The sequence below is a fragment of the Fulmarus glacialis genome, unplaced genomic scaffold (assembly GCF_000690835.1).
Source record: "Fulmarus glacialis isolate BGI_N327 unplaced genomic scaffold, ASM69083v1 scaffold8578, whole genome shotgun sequence".
Lineage (NCBI taxonomy): Eukaryota > Metazoa > Chordata > Aves > Procellariiformes > Procellariidae > Fulmarus > Fulmarus glacialis.
In genome coordinates this window covers 61793-72166 of record NW_009230095.1, presented here as the reverse complement: position 1 = coordinate 72166, position 10374 = coordinate 61793, and the positions used below count along the sequence as shown (strand labels likewise).

At 39.7% G+C, this 10374-nt stretch overlaps 1 protein-coding gene across 1 annotated transcript in view; it reads left to right on the top strand.

Annotated features, from left to right (window-relative positions):
- CDK19 (cyclin-dependent kinase 19) overlaps positions 1-10374 on the top strand; it is a gene marked incomplete at its 5' end in the record, with an annotated part of 107534 nt that overhangs the window by 73828 nt on the left and 23332 nt on the right. The gene's annotated exons all lie outside the window — the stretch shown is intronic.

Below are 10374 nucleotides of genomic sequence, written 5' to 3'. Positions count from 1 at the left end.
GGGAAAGAGCTGTGGCTGTTAAAGTGGCATTCTTCTAGGGTGCTTCATGTCCAGATGCTTCTATGAAGTGTGTGGCTTGATAAGGAGAAGGGCAGTCTCCTGTGCTGTGTGCAATCTGCAGATCATTCACTCCTGATGACTTACGAAGCTCCATGTTCAGGAAATGCTGGTGGCCAGGCTCTTGTCTTCCTTCCCCCGTAGTAAGTTCCATAAGCGCGATCAGCCTTGGTGCCTAGCTGTTTAGAGAATAAAAACACTGAGATGCACAGGGGATATCCTGTCTGCATGATTAGGTTGTATATTGAAGAGAACTGCAAAGGAAATGATGTCCCTCTGTTAACGGGGTTAAATTGTTCCTATGTGTACAGAGGTGGCTTTCTTAGGAGTTGCAGGCATTTTCCTGTTGTAGAAGTTTTCAGAGATGCTTGTGGGCCTCTGTTCAGAAAGTTACAAAACACTATGTTATATTAGCGTCTCTGAATGTTCAGTTGGGTGGACCAACACTTCTAATTAAATCTCACAGTCTGGCTTTTTCAAATAATGCCTGTTTATCAAACTTATGTACAGCAAAAGGTTTAAAAAAATGAATGAACTGTCACCTGACTTTGATGTGGACTTGCACTTCACATTTCTTTATTGCTCTTCTCTCCCATTTGGAATCCTCCAGTGCAGGCGGACCCGAGTTGGGCAAAATGCTGCTTTGTTTCTTGATCTTGCTTTGAATGTGCAGGAACTGCTAGGAAGGGCAGAAAGACGTCTTGCAGATAGATTCAATCAGGTTGAAAGGGACCTTAGGAACACTCTCACCCATCCTCCTGTTCAAAGCAGGGTCCACTCTGAATTCACACCGAGCTGCTGAGGGATTTGTCCAGCCAGGTCTTGAAAACGGCTGAGAACAAAGATTCCTCTCTGGATGACCTGTTCCAGTGCTAAATCATCCTCATAGTGAAGAATTTTTTCCTTATAACTAGTCAGAACTTCTTGTTTCAGTTTATGCCTGTAATCTCTCATTTTCCTGTCGTATACTGCTGTAAAGAGCCTGGCTCCATCGTCTTAGTCACCAGTCTGTAGGTGCTGGGGAGGCTGCTCATAGGTTCTTCTTCAATCTGAAGAAACCTGTGTCCCTTAACCTCCTCTCCCAGAGCAGGTTCTCCAGCCTCTCACCATCCTGGTGCTTCTCCACTGAACTCGCTCCAGGTTATCAAAGTCTGTCTTGTATTCAGGTCCCCAGAGAGTCCCAAATGTGGTCCAACAAGTGCTAAGTAAAGGGGAGTAATCACTTCTCTCAATCTACTGGCTGTGCTCCTGTTGATACAGCCAATACATCCTATTGATGGTGTTAGTCTTCATTACTACCAGGGTACGCTGCTGGATCATGTTTCACCTGATGTCCACTGGAACTCCCACATCCTTTTCTGCAGAGATGTTGTCCAGCCAGTCAATCCCCCACCTGAACCATTGCAGGGGGTTAGTCCGTCATGGGTGCTAGACTTTGTATTTGTCCTCATTGAATTTCATGAGTTTCCTGTGGCCCATTCCTCCTGCCTGTCTAGTTTTCTCTGAATGGCAGCTCTACCCTCAAGCGTATCAACCGTTTCCCCAGTTTGCCCTCATCTACAACTTGAGGGGGGTGTGTGGTGTTCCAGCTCCTCCTCCTTAGCATTGGTAAAGATACTCAGTTGGATAGTTCTCATAGGCCTCTGTGGTACTTCACTTACAATGAGCCTCCAGGTTAGAATATAAACCGTTAACCACCGTCTTCAGACCCTGATGATCCAGGCAGTTTCCCCCCCTCCCCGGGGGGCCTGTGTTCTGCTACTTGCCTTCACTACTCTGCTGTTTCATGGTTGTTACAGCCAAGGCTGCCATTGATTATCATATCCCCAACCAGTTCTTCCTTCTTCCTGAGTAGCAGATCTGAGAGATGACACATGTAGTGTCTGTATGAAGAAGCTTACCCCAACATCTTCCAGAAACCTTTGCAAGGTCCCGGAGGTGACCCTGTTCGCGTCCTGTTTATCTTCCATGATGCTACGGAGTCCGTTCACCTCCTCCCACAGGAGGGGTCACCTCCTTTCACTGGTGACTCAGTGCCCCAACCAGAGTGTATCTCCCACTGGAGGCCAGTGTCACCCTGCAGTGGGTGGCAGCACCCTCCTTCTAGAGCTCTCTCTCGGTTGAGACGTCTGATTTCCCAGGGTATCTTCTCCAGTGGGTGCTGGGGATGGAGCCTTGTAGTGCCCCCGCCATGGTTGTGGCACAATCCCACATCGTCTGAAGCAGACGCCATGCAAACTGGGATACTAACTTCTAAAGTTTCCGTTTGCTGCATCCTGTAGAGGGTGAAAACAGTTACTAGAAGTGTTTAAAGAAAATACCAACACGATTACTTTAAACGCCTGTAAATTAGATGCTTAAACTGCCGTGACTATGTTGATTTTGTGAAACACGGATGTGAGTGGACCAGATTACTGAGTGACCTCTGTGTGTGATACTGGGAAGTTACCTTAACTGACAGTTACCTATTTTTGATAGATAGCATATTGTTTGCAGATTTATGTGAGTGATGTGTACCGTTGTCTCAGGATCTCTCTTTGAAGAATGAATTAGTATAATGCTGTTGTTTTTTTTAATTATGTCATAAATTACTTGGTTGTTGCCCTGAGGCATCTGTAGTCTGTACTGAAACACAGACAGGGAGTCCCTATAAAACTTTAGAGGATGATGCTGCTTCAGAGAGATCTGGTTTTGCTAGTAGTTTATTGTTTCTGAGGCTTTTTTCTTGTATCAGACCCACATGAGTGAATCCCCAGGAGGGGTGTGAATGGGTCATGTAGTACCTGGTGTGCAGTGGAGTGCTGAGGGCACTCAAAATGATTTGGGCAGCAAGGTAAAAAATAGGGAAATGAAAACAGGGAAAGTTGCAAGGTGCAATGTATAGGCTGACTAAAGGATTAGAGGAGCATGTGACTGAAGAGAAGAGAAAAGAATAAAGATACCTGGAGGTGGTCTATGTGCAGCTTTAAGGCAAAGGGAAGAAGTGGGTAACAAAATGACAGCGGTGATGTTCATGCAGTTTATGAGTCCAGACTTGTGTTTTGCTTCTAGCATTATGTGCACTTAAAAAAAGGCAATCTTAATGAGCTAAGTACGCTAGTGGGAGTTTAACTTGAATGCTAATGTTTTTGGCAAAGGACGCAACTCTTAAAGCTCTCTCTTGAATCTCTGTACAAGAAATGTAATTTTAACATCTCTTAATACTACGTAATTCTCAGGAGCCCTAATGTATCGCTTTTAGTAATAACTCATAAATTATATAAGATTCTCATTTAACTGCTCTTCAGCTGGAAATAATAATTTAGAAGAAGGGTGACTAGATATAGCAATTTATGAAAAAGGAAATGACAGGCTATTTGGTATAGCTGCTTATTTTCCATAGCTATTTTCTTATGCCTTTTATATAATATATAGTTTTGTATAATTAGTAAAATCAGGCTAAAAGCAATGTCATGCCAGCTTTAGTCTATTCTCTTCCAATTTTGTTGTTGTGAGAAATATTTTTGTTTGAGTTTATTAGGAATGCATTGTCATCAGTTCTCTACTGCAGCACACTGAACACTATCCAGCAGTTGCTACATAATTCAGATGTTTGCTTAAGTTTTTCCTGGCTTAGTCTTGATTTTATTTTATTTTAAATATTTTTTATATTCTGTATCTAATACTCTTTCTTATCTTAGCTTCGCTTAATATGTTAATTATTAGCAGTGTATTCATAATATCCTGGACACTGTCTACTATAGTGTCCAATTTGTTTTTGTTCTTGTAATAAAGTCTTTAGGTATGCTTGTTTGCATGTAAATAATTCTCACACATGATCAAAGAATGAAATCGGAAATTGACTTTTGTCTCGCTCAGGATTTTTGTCTTTGTTTTCTGGATCTGATCTTAGTTACATTTTGTGGGTTTAACTTCGGGGAAAAATTGGACTAAATACAGTCTGTTTAGACAGAACTATGTATTACACAAAACAATATATAAGCATATTTCATTATTTTGGAGGTAGTTCTTCAGTGACATTTTCTCCTTTATTTAATTTGTTCCTTCATAGTAATGAAATATTCTACTTTTCATTTATTTGCTTGCAGAACAAGTAGTTGTTCATCACGTATATAACATCATGTTTTAAGGAGATACAGGAGTCAGGAAAATACTGTTGCTGAAAAACAGAAATAGCTTTTGCTTTCTGCATGTTAAAAGGATAGTAAAAAGCCCATGTTAGGGTTTCATGGGGAATAATACTTAGTTTCCTGAACTGTGAATGTTTATAATCTAAGCCCTACTTGTTAATAAAGTTTCCTATATAATCTGCTACCATAGCTACAAGCAACTAGCTTACCAGATGAATACAAATTGGGAAAATAGTGTTGTAGAAGCCAAAAGTCACTTTCTGTTCTGTTACCACAATATAAATCTGTAGTAAATTTATTGTAGCCTGTGGAAGTTGGTCTGCATTTCCAGCACCATAATTCAAAAGCAGAATCTGTTCCCATATATTCATCAGATCCTAATACTCTAGCAAAGAAGTAAAATATGCAAATAAAAGTAACTTGGACAAGCTTCAGGTGAAACCAAGTAACTGCAAAAATGTAAAATGCTTGTGATCATGGAAACGTTAATAAAATTACTGAACTTTTACAAAGTCTCCAGTACAACAGAAAATGCCTTTATACTCGAAATACTAAAGAAACAAGGTTGAAGTAAGTGGCAAGGTACAGTGCTCCTTTTACTGATGGGCAAAGACTTCTGCACTATAATTTTAAGGAAGCTAAAGGAAATGACGGAAATAGTCAAAATGAAGGAAAAGGTAAGCTGGCTTTCAGCTTGAAAGGAGACATTAATCAGATTTTTTTTTTTCACTCTGGGAACATCAAAATAGAAAAGAATGTTTTAGTAAGTAAAGTAAGTAGTAAAAACTCTTTTTCATCATAGGTTTTTAAGAAAGCATGTGGCAGTCTCTACTATGATTCATTCTGGGGCATCTTGTGGCATAGTATCAAGGAAATAGCATAATTAAGACTTGTTTTTTTATCAAGTTGTAGCTTGTATACTTAGCAGTGCTATCAAACAAGAACATGTTATCTTACCTCTCTTTGGCACTTGCCTTAATTAAAGAAATGGTATATTTCATAAATTGCATCAGATGGCTTATAGTATTTTAGATGGTTTGGATTTTGATGACAAAAGAGTTCTTTAGAGAGATCAGTCAACCTCCCTGTAAGCAAGGCTAAAATGCTGCACCAAAAGAGGATGGGATTATTTATTGTGGAAAAAATAAATCTGAGAACCTGAGAAATCTCTATTGCTTATTTACTTTTCCTCATTTGTCTAGATTGTAAGTCAGTTCAGGAATGTCAGAAATGGCCATGTGGCAACTGCATTTACCAGCCTGAACAAGATTTAGGTATAGAGAAAGTGTAATTTAAAGCTTGGGCAGTGCACTGTCACCTCATTCTATTTCCAGACTAACATATGGTTATGGAAGCTGGAAACGTGTGAAAGGTATAAGCAGATATCAAAATGCCTTTGAAAGCAAATGTCACAGGAAAATATTAGGTGTATCAAAGGGAATGAATTTGTAACGAATGCTGGGATCCGTCAGAGTTTCAACAACTCCATTTGACTTTATGCAGGAAAAAAGGAGAGGGAAGTATCTGGGGTGTATTATGTAGGATTTAGGATGGAAATATGTGCATATGTGTTCCATATTGCCTATGCAGTGAGTCCCACATGTTCCGAGTGCCTCAGATGTCCTTACTGTGCGCGCACAGATTGTTGGCACGCTGGCCAGGCTGTGGGGCCTCTGGAAATCTTGGACCGATGCCTAAAGCTCTTCTGGTCTCTTGTTCTGGGAGGACTGGGGGGAAGGAGGAAAAATAAGACCTATCTGGAAAATCTGGTAAACCAGACGTTACAAATGGGGCCAACCAGAAGATTGAAAAGTCCTTAGGAAAAATGCACAGGGGAGGTGCCCCACCTGTGGTCTGTGGAGCCATGGGAGTATGGGGACTGCTTTTAAATATCCATGAGAGATAATTAAGAAAAGCAAATCTATAGTCAGTCAGCTTCTGTTTGCTGCTTAGGGATCCACATTCCTGTTTGTTAGAGATTTTGATTTGAGGGGAAGGGGTTGTGGAAAAACTAGAAAAGAAAAGTAGAGAAGTTTGGAAAATATTCATTTATGCGCTCTGAAAAGAAAAACTCAGGCTACACCAGGAAGGGAGCCTTGTTCATGCCCTGGGCAATGTTATACGACATGGGAAGTAATTGGATTCAGATGATATTTTGTGGTAAACTTATTTTGGCATGTGGTAAACTTTCTTCATTTTGATTATCACAGTTGTTTTCATGCTTTTTCTGAGAGGCAAAATATTTTAATACCAAAGATTAATTGTTGCTCTCTTATCTAGCTATTGCAGGCGCTGGATGATTTACTGCTGTTTCTTCCTCTCGCTTGACAGTGATCTCTAAAATACTATACATGTTTCTTCTTTAAAAAAAAAAAGCATTTGCTACGCTCCACAATCTTATCACTGCAATCACCTAAGAAATGTAAAGTTTTATAAAGGATTATTAAGTCACTTAAATTTTTAAAGCTACATTAATTAGTATTTTTGGAAACTCGAGATGCTGACAGCAACTCAAGGAATATCGTCCACAGGATTGTTATGCACTTTAAAACATTAACTGTTTTGAGATCTAGGATACTAGTTCCTGCCTTCTTCTAACTGCTCTATTGCTCTTGCTTCTCAAATATGTTGATGTCTGGAAATTAGCTAGTAAAGCTGCTGGCCATTGTGAACTCTGAAGAGTCTGAGAGGTGTGTTGGAGTGTGTACTAGCTTAATAGTCAGGAGACTGTTGCTGTTGTAAAGCCAATGGAGGTACTCTAATGTGGGGCAGACAGTAAAGTTTTATCTCTTAGAACAGTAAGCTGGGTCTCAGGAGGCTTGGATTTAAATAATGATTCAGTCCCAAGTGTTGTATGTAGCTTACAGCATGTCATTTAATCCATCCTATGTGTTGTTTCATTATCTGTGAAGTGGGGATGCTACTTAATGGTATTGTTCTGAAGATAAAATCAGTTAATGATAATAGGGAGCTCCAGTACAAGCGTGTTATGAAATATTTTTGTTAACTCAGTGAGTGAATTAATTTGTCTGAGAACGTGGGATGTCTCTTAGCATCTGCAGTTAGCTTGAGAAATATACACATTCTGGACATTAAAAAAGAAAAGGAAAACAAAACTACTGAATCTTCAATCACAACTAGAATCCGCTAATTGTCCTGATTTAGATTGCTCTGTAAATTAGCCTGTAAACTTCCACTCATGGTCACCCAATACTTTTTCATATGTTTGTGATTCTCTCCTCTTGTAAAACATATGAAGGGAAGAACCAGGTGTTTTTGCCTTTTTATTCAATATTTTGGCAGATTTGCTGTTGCGTGATGATTACTGTGAGTTAACTGTACATGGATTATTTTAGAGCAGGAAAAATAAAATAACATTAAAATATTCAGAAAGCAGAATATCCTCTATAGTAATAGCTTTGTGATTAAAAACCGCTTTGAACAAGAGATGCATTCAAAAGTCCATCTGTGCTTAGCCCCACGTACATCAGAAATTGTCAGTGACTTGTGGGCCAAAAAACCCCCTCCCTGCCGATAACAGTCTCAGTTACATGTCTTTTTCCTTCTAATTATTTTTCCCTCAGAGCACCAGTTTCGTGTTCTTCCCAACTGTTAATAACTACAGGGCCTCTTACATGAGCAAGCTGTTCCTTCCCTAGTATCTCACTGACTTTGCCCTTTACCAGGCAGATGAGCTTTGCAAGCAGCAGGATTGATTCTCTAACCTCCCTGAGCAACCTACGCTGTGAGCTCAGTTAAAAAGCAGATTTAGGGAAGTTAAGGCAGGAGTTCTTGCAATGTCTGTCATAGCCCGGAGCAAATAATGGATCCTAATGTGGAAATGGAACATGAATGATGACATGAGAAAGCAAGACTCAGCATTTGGAGAAGGTTAGGAGGTGCATTTTGCCCACTTTCTCTTCATACTCAATTCCATTCTGTACATGTCAGTTGGGATATATTTTGGTTCTTGGGGATATACTGCAAATACATTGTTCCTTTTATATATAAGCAGGTGAATGGTTTGGTGCAGAGTTGAACTTGCATCTTAGAGATGTTTGATTTGGCTTTATTTTTTAAGGCTTCCTTTACAAAGCAGTGAACTAAAGGCTGATTTCATTTTCTTAAATGAAACATGAGGTTGCCATTTAAAGATCCAAAAGGTGATCTGTTATAAAACCTGGTTCCATAAACACTTTACCCTAGCTAACTAGTGCAGTAATTAAGGCCTTTAGTGTGCTGTATTTACTACTGTATCTAAAATGTTCACTCACAAAAGCTGGTTTTGGTTGAAAACCAAGTACCTACTATCATAACAAGGTGCATACTTCTGGTGCAGAGGAATTTTTTTAGCTAATCCGTCAGTTTGATCTTCAGGCACAATTATTTCAGCGATATCAACTGACGCTTTCAACACTACAGCACTGATCCGGTAGAATGACTTGTTCTCAAGACAGGTCACAGGGATTGCTTTGCAAGTAGACTTCTTGGCAATAGCTGTGACTGACAGCAGAATTGCACTTCACAGCAGTTTATTTTGTTGCCTGTCCAATAGATTTGCTTATAATTATGTAGGAGTTATTCTCAGTGCCTTATTAGAAATAGCTGTAAGGCTGAACCTCTTAGTAAGAGAAATGTTAAGATATTGTAAAGCTCTTTGTTTAGAAGGACGAATAAGCCTCTCCGTACTAAGAGGCAAGACTTCTTCGTGTGCATTCCTCTCTGTTGACTGGAACAAGGTAGGCATCAAAAGCTTTGATAACTCCCAGAAAAGACTGTCATGGCTTGTGAATTGGAACAGGCCAGGGAAGTACTCTTCACACATGTTCCTTGTTATAACTTAATCTACCAGATAGCAGGCCTTTTGCTCACCTTATGTTAGCTCTGAAGGTGTTGACATGTTGGACCTAGTAAAAAGTTGTAATAGTCAATGACACAAGCTAAGTGAGAGCACACAACAGGTTATAAACTCGTCGTCCCTCTTCATTTACCCTGGAGTTAACCTCCAAAGAGCTCTGTTGTGTATAGAAAAGCCGTTTTGTTGAAATATTCTGTATTTAATTAGGGAAAAAAGTGTATTTCCCTTTCCGAGAATATGTACTGCTCACTTCTCATTTGCTGCAGTTCAGAAGAGCACAGAAAATGGCAACAATTCTCTAATATGCTATGCTATTTGTACAATATAGATTGTACAATATTGGACACTTACCTGCAGTGATGGAATAAGATGGGGGAAAAAATGGAGGAGAAGGGGGGAAGTGAATGATAAAGCACCATAATTAGTAATGAGGAACTCCTGGCCTTCCAGTCCTATGATCAGATGATACTGTCAATCTTTTTTTTCATAAAAATTTTCACTTTTGATAAAGTGAAAATGCAAAGCTGTGTATGCTGAAAAGCTTTGTAAATACTATTTTATCAAACAGTGGCATATCTTGCCTGTTGTTAATTCTTTCATCATTACAGGAGGAAATGGTAACAATTTCTGTATTAGACCTGCTTAATACTTTGCAGTATAAAAAAGTCTTGTGACCTTTGCAATGAGAAGCTTTCATACTTCCTTTACTTGCTGCAGTTGTTTGATATTTGGTAGGGGGAAGTAGCCCTGAGGCTAAAAAGCTGCCTTTTATGTCACCTATTATGTTCCTTATGCTTTTCATGAGTCGTCACTGAAAGAACATTTTTCTTTTTACTTTTGTTTCTGTGGAAAGCTTTGGCAGCCTGTCAGAGTACCTCTTGCACCCTCTGAGGTATAAGCACTGCTGTTGCTGGAACAAAAGTAGCAGTACGTTCTTTAGTACATCTTGGAGATACTGGAGTTGGCATGAAAATAATAGCCCTCTGCTGTCTCTGACGCATCTGAAGACTTAGGATTAGGGAGAAAAGGAGGCTGTAACACACTTTCCTTGCCAGAACTCAGAGCTTGTCCCGGTGACCTAATTCCCTGCCCTGAAGCAACATCACCTGAGGCTGGAGCCCACCCCAATTTCTGGAAGAAGAACTGAGAAGGAAGATGGAGCCATCACTCTGTTCTGCATTCATGCAGCCATTACTCTATTCTCACTCTCAAGGATGTTAGCCTGCTCTACTGCTAGCTAATGTAGTTAATCTGTAGTTTATACAGTAATAGTCTTAGAGACACAACTGAAGAGTTAAAGAATTCCTGATGAAAATGTGGTATGCAGGA